This window comes from Gigantopelta aegis, unplaced genomic scaffold (assembly GCF_016097555.1).
Source record: "Gigantopelta aegis isolate Gae_Host unplaced genomic scaffold, Gae_host_genome ctg5093_pilon_pilon:::debris, whole genome shotgun sequence".
In the NCBI taxonomy this organism is placed as follows: Eukaryota; Metazoa; Mollusca; class Gastropoda; order Neomphalida; family Peltospiridae; genus Gigantopelta; species Gigantopelta aegis.
In genome coordinates, this window is record NW_024534217.1 from 12,809 (window position 1) to 29,724 (window position 16,916).

General features: G+C 33.5%; 2 pseudogenes; both read right to left on the bottom strand.

The window, feature by feature from the left end:
* Positions 1-119: 119 nt before the first annotated feature.
* On the bottom strand, positions 120-8,636 carry LOC121366252 (annotated as a pseudogene).
* A 2,687-nt stretch (positions 8,637-11,323) lies between these two features.
* Positions 11,324-14,798, bottom strand: LOC121366253 (annotated as a pseudogene).
* Positions 14,799-16,916: the final 2,118 nt, after the last annotated feature.

A 16,916-nucleotide genomic window follows, 5' to 3' on the forward strand; every position in this document is an offset into this window, starting at 1 on the left:
TCTCGGGTAAAAGGCCACTGGCTTGAGGTAAATATCGCTATTGTGTGCCTGTGCTCTGGCCAGTGCTTGAACCATCGAAATTCCATTCAGGGATGTCCACCACGTTTTTGGTGGTTTCTCTAAAGTTTAGTTTTACCTCGTACACCTTCTCCAGTTCCATCTACCCAAATGTATGTTGCCAAACAGACCTCACCCTGATCCAGGCTCAAGTAGCGGTCGAGAACGATGCGACCGAAGCGATGGGAGTTGTCATCTTCACGAACTTTTTCTGTTCGTTCTTTACCGCTGTGACTACGAATCAAACAAGTACAGTCACCTAGACTGTTTGAATAATAGGATGTCAATAACTCTGTGTCAAATAAAGTTTTCATATAAACGAGAGAGAATCTACCCTACTCGGTAAACTTGACCACAGGTACGACAAACAAAGAATCTTCCAAAAGGTCAAACGATTTATGTGTGACTTCAGAGTGACTGTGTTTTAAATAGTCTGCCTCCTTTATTCTAAGGTTCTTTCCCGCCCCCCAGTTAGTACAGGCAATCACATGCTAGACATGTGGCTCAACATGATAATAATGGTTATGTAATATCTAGGTCTTTACCCTTTTCTAGCTAGTCAATTGTATTAATAATAACTAAACCTCAGTATTTAATACAGTATTATAAGTGTTCCATATATTTGTGCTATCTTTACCAGATTAAAAACGAACACTTTTTTCATTCTTTGATGGTGAAACCTCATTGACCTCATTATTAATGTTGTAGTTTATAATGATGTCATCAGGTATATTCACTGTAACATCAGTTTCAAAACTTGACATGTTTCTTCATTCTCATTTGTCAAATCATCGTCAGCAGTGACAGTTTGAATCAGTTTGTGTATGTCATTGTACAAATGTACATTATTAGATTCATGATTTATTAACAGCTGATGTTCAGCTTGTTGAACAGCTGGTTCATTTGCATCTGATAAATTGTTGTATTCAGAGGTTTTGAAATGTTGTTGACCTAATTCATTTGAGTCTCCAATATCAGACACAATAGCTTCTGGTAGCATAGTAGAATTAATTGGAGTGTCCTTGATTTCTGTCTCAGACTTTACTTCCTTTTCTTCTAGTACAATTGACTTGGCAAATGATTGTATAAGACTGCTTTGAAATGCAGTTGTCCTTCTTTGCTGGTTCTTTGATACTTCAGGTTGAGGTGATGAATTGTCAAGTGTTGTAGACAACGATGTTTTGCTTGTTAATTTTATGATGATTGATGTTGGTTGTAGATAGATGAGATGCGCATTGTTGGTTTTCATATTTTTGACTTCAGAGCTGCTGTTTCTCTTTCATTTTTTTCTCTACACTCTTGGACTTCATGATTGTGTGCTTTCCAACCAATGAGTTTCAATTGATCTGCTTCTTCTTTGAGCTGTTCAATTTGTTGGTGATTTTTTCCAATAGTTCACTTTCTTTCTATAATAATAGGTTATTATAACACATTTATCCATCCCAAATACATCTTCAGTATTTTATTATGGTCTATTAATGATTATCATTTAAACCATTTTCTAACCATAACCATTTGCACATTTGTATCTAGACTTATTCAGAAATATGTAATGTAGAAAAGCTCCAAAACAGCAAACACTCTCTATCAGAGATAATTAACAAGAATAAAAAACCTATTACAGCACACACCTGCACCCGATAGCTCAATCCATACAGATTCTGTAAACGGGAATTTACGGGATTGGAAACGCCCATGCACTTCCTTTTGACTTTTGTCACAGACTTTGTCAGTATTATTAAATTATTAATAGTAGCACTTATTGATAGTATAATTCTTTCTTCAAAAAGCTTCAAGCTCTTCCTTCCAAGTTCTTCTCCTTATTTTTTGAAACAGACCATTTTGTTCAGTTTTTTCTTCTTTTTACAAGGAATTCACTGAGATATTATGAATTCATAAAGTTAGCTACCATAACTGCTTCTCAATAATAATAGGTTATTACATACTCAATACTCAATAATAAAAGTAATGACACATGCATCATCAAAGTGGGAAAATAATTCCATCAATCAATGTATTGCAGTTGGTAGACAAACTCATAAAGTAAGATAGCTAGTCTAGATCTACACAATAAAGTGTCAGATGTAAATGTTCTTGTGAAAGAGAAGGTTAAAATTTTATTTAATTTGAACTGCGTACAATAGACCAATTACTATTTAAAGTTAAAATATAATATAATTGATCGACATTGTTAATCATATATAAAAATAAATTCTTATACTATTAAATGTACAGTGTCATGTTTAACTGAATAAAGATTGATTAATTTGTCAGCAAACTAATTAAAAAATTGTTTGAAATTATTAAAATATTGCATAGTTGCAATATAACTGGAAAAAGAACTTGTAATGTGAGTTAATTTGAAGAGCAAGCATATTCTCTTAAGACACTTAAGTGGTTCCTAGTGTGTATATATGAGAGATGTTGTAGTAAAACTCCCCACTCTTCTTGCTGAAGCTACTTCTGTGTATGGGTAGATTGACTCAACTGAGAAGGTATATAAGAAACTACAGGGAGCTGATGCAAACACAGATACATGGGCCTCTAATGTAGGTAATGAAAGGGACACTGATGACAGAGCCTCACAGGCTCTTAACCATCCTTTGTATCTCTGAGGACATTCAACACATGACTGAACCATGTGTGAATGTCCTCTCTCAATGTCTTTATGGAAGCACCATGTTTCCCTCTACAGGGACCACAACACCAATATACTGGAGAGCTCAGGGATTATTTTCTAGGAATAGTCACCATGGTGAATAGTATGTTGATGTTTGGGAATTACGAAATTGGAGGATGGGATTATGTAGACATTGACAAGAGGATTGCTTGACTTTGTGGTCTCTGTAATTAAAATGAGCCAGATAGATGCATGTCTCTATAACAGTATTGACAAATAAATAATGTCATATGAAGCAAGGGCAAAGACACCACAGGGCAACTTTCCTCAAAACAAGACATCATGATCAGGAGATGTTGGTGTTACGGCCATGAAGAGATATTCAATCATTCATTCTAAATTAATTCAGTTTTTTCTGTTTGCTGGATCACCTGCTTCATCACCATCAAAAAAAGCAGACTGGGTTTGCTATTGTGTCTATCTTTGTGAAAACTACTTCATAGTTACTACATCATTTACAGTTACTACATATTCATTACAAGTCACTTTGAAGGCTGCAAAGAAAAGGATATTCTTGCTGGGGTCTGTGGGATAATGCAATCCCAGATCTGACTACACACACTTTTGTGGCCACTGTATTGCTAACTACATACCCGTTCCGATACCAAAGAAGTATTGTTATCATTCCAAATTAGTATTATTTAGTTATAAACAGGATGTTGTTACCATCACCTTCAATTGTCAATACATTTATTACATATTTAAGTTTAAATATAATGAAATGTATGTTACTTAACACAGGAAACACATAGGAAATCTTTTAAAGATAGTACAACCCATTTTACACATTATTTTAGTATATTTAGTATTAATAAACAGAACAGTTATTACTGTCAATCTTTCAATTGTTACAAATCTCAATTTAGTTAGTTTCAATATATAACCAAATGTATTTTAAAATAATACATGGAAAGATAGAAAATCCTTTCTTAGAAAGTACAATGTATATCATTTACTTTAGTGCAATTTATATTACACTTTTAGTAATTTTGTAGAAGCTTGTAGGAATGTCAAGGACTTTAGTTCATTTTCTGCCAAGACAACTAATGAACTGGCTCAGTATGGACATATATAGAAATAATTAGTATTGTAATATTGCTTTCTCTAGTCATTTAAAGAACTGTCTATAAAATTTCTATTCAAGTGGTATCTAAAATATGAAATTCAGAACCTAGTTGTCTAGTTATAGTAACTAGTATCAATTTTAAAGTGTACTTTTAACATGTATTCCTTTAATTACTTATAACTTTTGTGCCTCTGCCATATGAATTCATGCCATTTCCTGGAAAACTAGGAATGGCATTTGAATGTTCTGGTTAACTTCAAAGGTGTATTTACATGGTATCTCTTTACATTCTAATCTCCAGACTGCCACGCCCTCTAAATGAGGCTAATAATAATTTATTATCTCTTGATTTTATCAGTTGTTTTCTGAACAACGTTTCCTTGATCAGACAAATGAGTACACATGATTCACAATGATATTAGTTATAAAAATAATACTTTATTGTAATTAGACTATTGCTATTGCAATTTCTGATTTTACAAGCATTCAAGCAATAGACGATATTAGATCATATTACATAGACAATGTTATTTTATCACCATATATTACATCATACTCTACTCAAACGACATATCTTTAATCTTACATCATAAACTGTACATGATTCATATACCTCTAGTTGAACCTAGGTAAGCTTCACATGTGTATACAAGATGACCAAATGTATACTGACTGACAGTGGTACTGAAACACAGATCCTGTATGTCTCTACATAGATTACATGTAACATCAGGATATAACACTAAAAGGTCACTAAGAAATGTGACATCAGATAACCAACTTTCATACATGGGACATGTTAATGACAATAGTTATTACTACCAAAAGAGTAAATTTTCAAATTGACTTAAAAAGGGATAACAATCTAACAGTATAATAATAAAGAAAACCAACTAAAATATCCAGTATGTGGCCTAATAGATGTAGTTTAACAAAAAAAAATCTAAATTACTAACAAATAGATTATTATAGTGTCAATTTAAGATCTTCGTAATTAGTGACTAAAATCATCTGACCCGGAAGACTCTTCTATCTCCCAGTCCTGAAGTACAACAGTACGTACAAGGGCTTCTGTTACCTTCATAAGGATCACAATTAGCAGGTGGTCGTCTGTCTTCAAGGTAACCTTTGCCATCCTTGTTGACCTGTCGAGGTATACGGATGCTAGCACCACGAATTAGCAAACACCACTAGAAAAATCATAGATACTTGAGGTCTCGTGAAGACCAGTAGAGCGACGTCTATTGTCTTGACCACCTTTAGGATCATAATGCTTAATGTGAAACATCATGTTGCTTCTTTAGCCTTTCAATAGCTTTCTTAATAGCTTCTAAACCTCCCTCTGAGCGCATTTCACTTGTACTGAAGTTACAATGAGCACCAGCTCCATTATAATCATCAGGTACTGGCTTGGGATCTAGAGAAACTTTCACGCACCAAGTCTTCAGCAACTCGATGGAGAATGTATCGTGAGATCCAGACTTGATCACCTAATGAAATACCATTCACATGGACCAATTTGATATTCAAATTGAGATGGCATCACTTCCACGTTGGTCCCTGAAATTTTCAAAACCAGCGTGAAGGCAGGCCTTGTAATGGGCATACATAATATGTCGTCCAAAGATACGATCAGCTCCAACAGCATATAGTAAGGGCCTTGTATATATATATATATATATATATATATATATATATCTATATATATATATAATTATACTTACCTCATCAATTCTTTTCATTCTCTTTTTGTTTTAGTGCAAGTAGTTGTACTAGTCGAGTGTACTCAGATGTCTCAGACTTTGCCAGAAGTTTCTTTCGTTTTCACGTTTGCTAGATTTGAACCAACTTTCATACATCAACATGTTAATGACATTAGTTATTACTACCAAAAGAGTTAATTTTTCAAATTGTGAAGGGATAACAATCAAACAGTTATAATAATAATAAAGAAAACAACTAAAATATCCAGTATGTGGCCTAATAGTTGTAGTTTAACAAAAAAAAAATCTAAATTACTAACAATACATTATTATAGTGTCAATTTAAGATCTTCATAAAATCATCTGACCCGGAAGACTTCTCGTCTCACACATCACCAATATGTTATTACTTCTAAGAAACGGATCTCGGTGAAAAGCCACTGGCTTGAGATAAATACCATCGAAATTCCATTCAGGGATGTCCACCAAGCTCCTTGGTAGTCTCTCTAAAGTTTTAGTTCTACCTCGCCACACCTTCTCCAGTTCATCTACCCAAATGTATCTCGCCAAACAGACCTCACCCTGATCCAGGCTCAGGAATGGTCGTTACGATGCTGTCCAAAGCGATGGGAGTTGTCATCTTCACGAACTTTTTCTGGTTCTTTTCCGCTGTGACTACGAATCAAATAAGTACAGTCACCTAGACTGTTTGAATGATAGGACGTCAATAACTCTGTGTCAAATAAAGTTTTCATATAAACAAGAATCTACCCTACTCGGTAAACTTGACCACGAGGTAGGCAAGACAAAGAATTTTCCAAAGGTCAAACGATTATAATGTGACTTTAAAGTGACTGTGACTGTGTGTTAAATAGTCTGCCTCCTTTATTCTAGGTTTCTTTCCCGCCCCCCAGTTATTGCAGCAATCACATGCTAGACATGTACACTACATGATAATAATGGTTTGTTTATATCCTAGGTCTTACCCTTTTCTAGCTAGTCAATTGTATTAATAATAATAACCTCAGTATTTAATACAGTATTATAAGTGTTCCATATATTTTGTGCTATCTTTACAGATTAAAACGAAACACTTTTTTTCATTCTTTGATGGTGAAACCTCATTGACCTCATTATTAATGTTAGTTTTAATAATGATGTCATCAGGTATATTCACTATAACATCAGTTTTAACTTGACATGTTTCTTCATTCTCATTTGTCAAATCATTGTCAGCAGTGACAGTTTGAATTATTTGTGTATTCATTGTACAAATGTACATTATTAGATTCATGATTTATTAACAGCTGATGTTCAGTTTGTTGAACAGCTGGTTCATTTGCATCTGATAAATTGTTGTATTCAGAGGTTTCTGAAATGTTGTTGACTAATTCATTTGAGTCTTCAATATCAGACACAATAGCTCTGGTAGCATAGTAGAATTAATTGGAGTGTCTTTGATTTCTGTCTCAGACTTTACTTCTTTTCTTCTAGTACAATTGACTTGGCAAATGATTGTATAAGACTGCTTTGAAATGCAGTTGTCCTTCTTTGCTGGTTCTTTGATACTTCAGGTTGAGGTGATGAATTGTCAAGTGTTGTAGACAATGATGTTTGCTTGTTAATTTTATGATGATTGATGTTGGTTGTAGACAGATGAGATGCACATCGTTGGTTTTCATATTTTGACTCCAGAGCTGTTGTTTCTTCTTCATTTTTTCTCTACACTCTTGGACTTCATGATTGTGTGCTTCCAACCAATGAGTTTCAAATTGATCTGCTTCTTCTTTGAGCTGTTCAATTTGTTGGTGATTTGTTTCCAATAGTTTCATTTTTCTTTCTATAATAATAGGTTATTATAACACATTTATCCATCCCAAATACATCTTTCAGTATTTTATTATGGTCTATTCATGATTATCATTCTAACCATTTGTCCATCTAATGATTAATTCATCCAACGCAGATAGATGAAAAAAATTAATACACAAATAGACATTTGTCAATAATTTTATATGCATATATTATTATAATATGTACATATAAAATGTATGTGTAAATATTGTATATCATGTATTTCGTACATGTACATGTACATGGACTCTTACAAGTAATATTAAAGTGTAAATGTCTCTTACATTTACACTACAAGCCATGCTATATGTTTTCAGTCTAAAACCATTGATGAATCAATAACTTAAACTCTGTTCACACTTGGAGAAAACTAATTTTAAACACAAACTAGCTACATGTGGGTGGACAGTTATGGTTATTTAAGAAAAGTACCCAGGCATCAAGATACAAACTAACCTATCCCTATTACAAGTAAAACTATTCAAGCTATCAAACAGGTATCAGTTTATCTACTTGACTAACTGGTAGTGTTTATACCCCAACATAATTATACAGCTGTAGTTTGCTTGAATTAATAGTAACATTTTGGATAGAAGTACACATAATTATCCTATAAATATGTCTACCCCTCATTCCATATATATAATTGATAAAAATGATCATGTACATCATAATAAATCCATTAACACATTTGTTCACTCATTCATTGTTGTATAAGGATTAATAGGCAGGTAATCATGGATCAACTGATGGTCACAAGTTATAGACAGACGGGCCAAGGAAATCATCCCCTATTAGATATGATCATTTATACATTCTATAAAGACATTCACTCATTTAAGCATAAGACTGACAGACTGATGATATACAGATCATCTGATATTCAGATACTTAAACAGCTTTTGACAAATGGATGAGCAGATACACATGCATTATTTAATCTACATGCCAGCTGTCTGTTAAATTATCACCTCAGGTTCCACCCATCAACCTAATACAACCATTCATTCATACATACATCTTTACTCACCTACCTGTCCCATATAATTATTAACAAATCTACTCTATTCATCTGTATATCTATCCATTTACTTATCTGTCCATTAATTTGTTTATCTATCTATTATTTATCCATTCATCCATCCATTTATCCACTAATGCACATAGTTATTGCATAAGTTTCCATTCATGATATTTAAATGTATGTCCATGTTTGTATTACATACCTTCTTCTCTTTGTTGAAGGATCACGAAGAGCTTCTCTCTTGCGTTTCATTCTTTCTTCTTTAGCTTCTGTTCTTCTTCTTTCTGTCTCTGCCTTTGTTCATGCATCATTTGAGCATGTTGATCATATTTTTTGCCATCGAGACTCCAGCTAAGCATAATATATATATAGATATATATATATAATATATATATATATATATATATATATATATATATATATATATGTATATATATATACTGAAGTATCTAAGTCTGTTGAAGAGTGCTCGATGTTGTTGTTTAGACAGAGCGGGTTAGAACAGAATTAAAGGACAAAAGAACAGAGCTCCTCGCTGTGTTGCTGTACTCCGAGTTTCAGGAGTAAACACCAACACAGCGAGAGCTCTGTTTTTTTGTCCTTTAATTCTGTTGTATATATATATATATATATAATATTTACCTCATCAATTCTTTTCATTCTCCTCTTTTTGTTTTAGTGCATGTAGTTGTATTAGTCGGTAGTGTACTCAGATGTCTCAGACTTTGCCAGAAGTTTCTGTCGTTTTCTTGTTTTGCTAGATTTGAAGTATATTAATTAATGATGAGACTATAAACATTATGCATACTTCCTGTTCTTTTTGCATTTTCCTAAGATAGTTTTGTTCTCTTTCAGCTTCCCTCTTCATTCATTTTTTCTTGTAGTAATTTTCTTTTTTCCATCAATTTCACGCAATTTGACAAGTTCCTCTTCTCTCTTCTGTTTCCTGTAAAATTAGTATTAACTTTAGTATGTTTAATTTATTTAAGTTACTTTATTTTATTCTGTTTGGCTCCTAACTTCTTTTCCTGTTCATGACAAACTGTTTTCTTTTCTCTTCTCTTTCCTTAGCCTTAGGATTTTTCTTAATATCTGTAATTTTTTCTTGTTTTTTCTTCTGTGGAACAATATACTTTAAAAGATTAAGTTTATTATATACCTCTTTGTCTTCTACTTCAAATTCAGCCTTATGTAATTTTTAAGAATTCGTTCTCTAGAAAGTTTCTATATGCATGTATTCTTTCAGTGAACAAATTACAAGTTGTGATATTTATCTCCATATAGTGTGAAATTGACAACTTTGTCAGATACTTTATTACATGCACATTTTCAAGTATTGTGTTCTTGGTCTTTTACCAGATTCTAGTACACACACACCTGTGTAAGTTGTCTATCCATCATATTCATAATCCTTTGGGATACTTGATGTACCTTCACATAAATTTAGTGAGGACACTTTTTGCTGTACCAAGGTACTATCACAGTCAAGTCAAATTCTTATTTTGTTGTGAAATAATTATTTAATGTGAAACATTTCGTAATATTACCATTTCCAGACAAGTTTCTAAGTGTTAACAGACATGTTCTAAATGTTGGCAGACTTATTTAAAAATGAACAATCAGATTGCATCATGTTAGTTACATATACTCTAAGTACATGGATACCATACACACACACACATACATACACACACACACACACACACACCACGCATACCATATATAATTATACATACAATCTCAAAAACAACACTGGAATTTCCAATGTTTAAGTCATTTTGCTGCAACAAGCTACTATCCCAGTCAAGTCAAAACTTTACAAATATGTTGTTGATGTTGGATTTTGTTTATTTTTTTTCTTATATCCTGTCTTAGGTCTACTCACTGATGTGAAGCCAGGAAGATATAAAATGATCATTATTGGTGTGTACTTCTCTTTTGCTTCTTGATAACTTTTGGCATAGCAGTTATTATCAATGTTTATTTAATATTAATACATTATATTGGGTTAATTTGGGGTCTTGCATACTTTCTACAAGTATATGGGTACAGTAGTTTTCGCTCCAATATTGTACAATTTAATATTGATCTGTTAATAGGAGCTTCTGCTGATATGCTGTCATTTATTGGCATTCTATGACTATACCAATAGTGTTTGTCATTTTGGAAATTGTAAATGTTTACTGAATGATTTTTTATACCTTCTCATATGTAGTATCAGGTGTATCTGTGTCTACAGTCATTATCAGTAACTTTCTCTTCAAACATTGGCTAGATATTACACCTCACATTATTAATCCTGTCAAAATGATTGCTAAAGTACTCAACTATGCTAGAAAGAACAAATATCCCAGGAATCGTAGTGCCTTGACATATTGGGAGGAGGACTACCCTTCACGACTAGACTTAGGTAAGGAAAAATATGGTGGACCCTTCTCAGAGGAACAAGTAGAGAATGTGAAGACAGTGCTACGATTGATACCTCTCAAACGACATATCTTTAGTCTTACATCATAATGATTCATATACCTCTAGTTGAACCTAGGTAAGCTTTATACAAGATGACCAAATGTATACTGACTGACAGTGTGACATCTACATGGTACCGAACACAGATCCTGTATGTCTCTACATAGATTACATGTAAAATCAGGATAATACACTAAAGGTCATTAAGAAATGTGACATTAGATAACCAACTTTCATACATCGACATGTTAATACATTAGTTATTACTACCAAAGAGTTAATTTTTCAAATTGTGATAAAAGGGATAACAATCAAACAGTTTATAATAATAAAGAAAACCAACTAAAATATCCAGTATGTGGCCTAATAGTTGTAGATTAACAAAAAAATCTAATTACTAACAAATACATTATTATAGTGTCAATTTAAGATCTTCGTAATTAGTGGCTAAAATCATCTGACCTGGAAGACTATTCTATCTCCCAGTCCTGAAGTACAACAGTACGTACAAGGGCTTCTGTTACTTCATAAGGATCACAATTAGCAGCTGGTCGTCTGTCTTCAAGGTAACCTTTGCCATCCTTGTTGACCTGTCGAGGTATACGGATGCTCGCACCACATTAGCACACCACTAGAAAAACCATAGATACTTGAGGTCTCGTGAAGACCAGTTTAGACGACGTCTATTGTCTTGACCACCTTTAGGATCATAATGCTTAATGTGAACATCATGTTGCTTCTTGAGCCTTTCAATAGCTTTCTTAATAGCTTTCTAAACCTCCCTCTGAGCGCATTTCACTTGTACTGAAGTTACAATGAGCACCAGCTCCATTCCATCACCAGGTACTGGCTTGGGATCAAGAGAAACTTTTCGCCAAAGTCTTCAGCAACTCGATGGAGAATGTAATGGGCAATCCATAATAGTCGTCCAAAAACACGATCAGCTCCAACAGCACAATAGTAAGGCCTTGTGGACCAGGGTAACCACCTTTAGGCCAGCCAAGAGGACGATCATCTAAATCAAATAGAGTGTACTCTTGTTCAAAACCAAACCAAGGTTTGGCCATTTTAGCTTTGTTCATTACTTTGAAACAAGAGTCCCGCTTGTTGCTATCAATGGAAGTATCCTGAGGACCATACGTCTCACACATCTTCAATATATTAGTACCTCTAAGAAACGATCTCGGCAAAAGGCCACTGGCTTGAGGTAAATATCGCTATTGTGTCCTGTGCTCTGGCCAGTGCTTGAACCATCGAAATTCCATTCAGGGATGTCCACCACGCTCTTTGGTGCTTTCTCTAAAGTTTTTAGTTTTACCTCGTACACCTTCTCCAGTTCCATCTACCCAAATGTATGTTGCCAAACAGACCTCACCCTGATCCAGGCTCAAGTAGCGGTCGTGAACGATGCTGTCCCAAAGCGATGGGAGTTGTCATCTTCACGAACTTTTTCTGGTTCTTTCCCGCTGTGACTACGAATCAAATAAGTAAGTCACCTAGACTGTTTGAATGATAGGACGTCAATAAACTCTGTTTCAAATAAAGTTTTCATATAAACGAGAATCTACCCTACTCGGTAAACTTGACCACGAGGCAGAACAGACAAAGAATTTTCCAAAAGGTCAAACGATTATGATGTGACTTCAGAGTGACTGTGTTTTAAATAGTCTTGCCTCCTTTATTCTAAGGTTTCTTTCCCGCCCCCCAGTTAGTACAGCACTCACATGCCTAACATCTGCTCAACATGATAATAATGGTTATGTTATATCCTAGGTTTCTTTCCCCCCCCCTTTTCTAGCTAGTCAATTGTAATTAATAATAATAAACCTCAGTATTTAATACTAGTTATAAGTGTTCCATATATTTTGTGCTATCTTTACAGATTAAAACGAACACTTTTTTCATTCTTGATGGTGAAACCTCATTGACCTCATTATTAATGTTAGTCTTTATAATGATGTCATCAGGTATATTCACTGTAACATCAGTTTTAACTTGACATGTTTCTTCATTCTCATTTGTCAAATCATTGTCAGCAGTGACAGTTTGAATCATTTGTGTATTCATTGTACAAATGTACATATTAATTCATGATTTATTAACAGCTGATGTTCAGCTTGTTGAACAGCTGGTTCATTTGCATCTGATAAAAATTGTTGTATTCAGAGGTGTTTGTAAGAGCACTTTCTGAAATGTTGTTGACTTATTCATTTGAGTCCTTAATAGCAGACACAATAGCTTTTGGTAGCATAGTAGAATTAATTGAAGTGTCTTTGATTTCTGTCTCAGACTTTACTTCTTTTTCTTCTAGTACAATTGACTTGGCAAATGATTGTATGAGACTGCTTTGAAATGCAGTTGTCCTTCTTTGCTGGTTCTTTGATACTTCAGGTTGAGGTGATGAATTGTCAACGTGTTGTAGACAACGTTGTTTGCTTGTTAATTTTATGATGATTGATGTTGGTTGTAGACAGATGAGATGTGGATCGTTGGTTTTCATATTTTTGACTCCAGAGCTTGTGTTTCTTCTTCATTTTTCTCTACACTCTTGGACTTCATGATTGTGTGCTTCAACCAATGAGTTTCAAATTGATCTGCTTCTTCTTTGAGCTGTTTCAATTTGTTTGTGATTTGTTTCCAATAGTTTCATTTTTTTTTCTTTCTTTCATTATTCTTCAGTATTTTATTATGGTCTATTCATGATTATCATTCTAACCATTTGTCCATCTAATGATTAATTCAGATAGATGAAAAATTAATACACAAATAGACCATTGTCAATAATTGTATCTGCATATAATATAATATGTGCATGTCAAAATATATGTGTATATTATGTATTTACATACATGTACATGTACATGGACTCTTACAAGTAATGTTTAAAGTGTAACTGTCTCTCCATTTACACTACAAGCCATGCTATATGTTTTCAGTCTAAAACCATTGATGAATTAATATCTGTTCACACTTGGAGAAAAACTAATTTTAAACACAAACTAGCTACATGTGGGTGGGACAGTTATGGTTATTTAAGAAAAGTACCCAGGCATCAAGATACAAACTAACTATCCCTATTACAAGTAAACTATTCAAGCTACAAACAGGCATCAGTTTTCCCCTCTACTTGACTGACTGGTAGTGTTTATACACCAACATAATTATACAGCTGTAGTTGCTTGAATTAATAGTAAAATTTTGGATAGACGTACACATAATTATCCTATAAATATGTCTACCCCTCATTCCATATATATAATTGATAAATATATGATCATGTACATCATAATAATTCCATTAATACATTCGTTCACTCATTCATTGTTGTATAAGGATTAATAGACAAAGTAATACATGGATCAACTGATGGTCACAAGGTTATAGACAGACGGGCCAGGAAATCATCCCCTAGTTAGATGATCATTTATAACATTCTATAAAGACATTCATTTCATTTAAGACTGACAGACTGATGATATACAGATCATCTGATTTCAGATACTTAAACAGCTTTTGACCAAATGGATGAGCACATGCATTGTTTAATCTACATGCCAGCTGTCTGTTAAATTATCACCTCAGGTTCCACCCATCAACCTAATACAACCATTCATCCATACATACATCTCTACGCATCTACCGATCATATAACTATTAACGCATCTACCTATTCATCTGTATATCTATCCATTACTTATCTGTCCATTAATTTGTCTATCTATCTATTATTTTATCCATTCATCCATTCATCCATCCATTATCCACTAATGCACATAGTTATTGCATAAGTTTTCATTCATGATATTTAAATGTACTTCCATGTTTGTATTACATACCTTCTTCTCTTTGTTGAAGGATCATGAAGAGCTTTTCTCTTCGTTTCATTCTTTCCTCTTTAGCTTTCTGTTCTTCTTCTTCTTTCTGTCTCGGCCTTTGTTCATGCATCATTTGAGCATGTTGATCATATTTTTGCCATCGAGACTCCAGCTAAGCATAATAATTAACATAGATATATATATATACTATATAATATATATATATATATATATATATATATATATATATATATATATATTCTATAGATATATGTATATATATATACATATATCTTATATATATATATATATATATATATATATAATTATACTTACTTCATCAATTCTTTTTCATTCTCTCTTTTTGTTTTAGTGCATGTAGTGTATTAGTCGAGTGTATTCAGATGTCTCAGGACTTTGCCAGAAGTTTCTTTCGTTTCACGTTTTGCTAGATTTGAAGTATATTAATTATGATGAGACACATTATGCATACTTCCTGTTCTTTTTTGCATTTTCCTAAGATAGTTTTGTTCTCTTTCAGCTTCCCTCTTCATTTCATTTTTCTCTTGTTGTAATTTTCTTTTTTCCATTTCACGCAATTTGACAGGCTTTTTTGTTTTTTCCTCTTCTCTCTTCTGTTTCCTGTAAAATTAGTATTAAACTTAGTAATGTTTAATTTATTTAAGTTACTTATTGGTTAGCTGTTTGGCTCCTAACTTCTTTTCCTGTTCAATAAAAACTGTTTCTTTTCTCTTCTCTTTCCTTAGCCTTAGGATTTTTCTTAATATCTGTAATTTTTTCTTGTTTTTTCTTCTGTGGAACAATATACTTTAAAAGATTAAGTTTATTATATACCCTTTGTCTTCTACTTCAAATTTCGCCTTATGTATTTTAAGAATTCGTTCTCTAGAAAGTTTCTATATGCATTGTATTCTTTCAGTGAACAAATTACAACCAAGATCTTTTTGTTATGAAGCCCATTTTTAATTAATTTTGTTTTCTTTTCGTGACAATAAAAATAAGACTTAAGGTAAGAATCATGAAGGCTATTGTAGTCCATAAGTATTGATGTCATGTGCACTTTAGGGGCTGTTAAGTCAAAGACAGGCCTGTGGTAGATATTTGTAAATCTGCGAGAAAACAATAGTACATTACATAACGTTAAGTTTGGGCTCTTACCTGCTCACAAAGCTTTGTATAACTAGGGTTGTTTTGCCGTGTAACTTTGGCAACAAAGGGACTTGCAAGTAATAGTTCTACTGTTTGCATAGTCCTTGGAATAAGGGTGCACGACCTGGAGCTGTCATTGCCATTATACTTTTTGTGCGTGGATACGAGTCATAACAACGCGTTGAGCGTTCTTTATCGTAGCCCAGATCGGCAATTTTCTGTGTATGTTTTTGTGTGTTAATTTATTCTCTCTGTCTGCTATGTTATGATTTTATTAAATAATATTATTTTTGAAATAGAATTAAATCGTTTATTATCATCTTAAAATTAAAAGGAGTCTGTCCTGGGTCCACAGATCATTATAATATTAGTATGCAAGTCCATATCTTGTAGGGATACATTGGTAGGCATCATTTTCAGGGAGGTAGAATTGTAAATGCCCTCTATGACAACTCCTCCTTCATTTTCATGAACGACTGATTCTCCAGAAACAATAGACCTAATTGTGAATGATTGGTTTCTGAGTTGACTGCCGTCACTGGCGTATGCGTGATTGATATAAACATGAGGTCCTTGCTGTGGTTCTTGTATAACATGTGAATTCAAGTTTCATTCTAATATAGCTGAGTTGGATTGTTATGTACTTGAAACCTTGACTGATGTTGAGGAGGAATTAAAGACTCCAACGTGTGGGTCATGAACGAAGGCTCATATGATGAACCTGATGCAATTGTGAATATAAATTGCTAGGCATTTCATGAATATTGTTGACTGGAATAGCCTCGTTTGACGGTGCTCTTGAAGCTTATTTGGAAGAGGAGAAAAGAATAGGCCATAATCTGATTGAAGGACAACTCAGTTGCAATATCGAATTGGTAGAGAAACAATCCTTCTTTGATGCATATGTTGACCAGATTCCATTTGTGTGGTAATTTGTCAGGCATAATTGGACAAGTATTGTTAGAAGCTATTGCTTCTTCCCTTAGTAGCAGGTATGAAATACTTTCTCATATTGGTGATGATGGAACATAGGAGGTTCATCTGATAACAATGCATTGTTGAACAGTAGGTATATTTG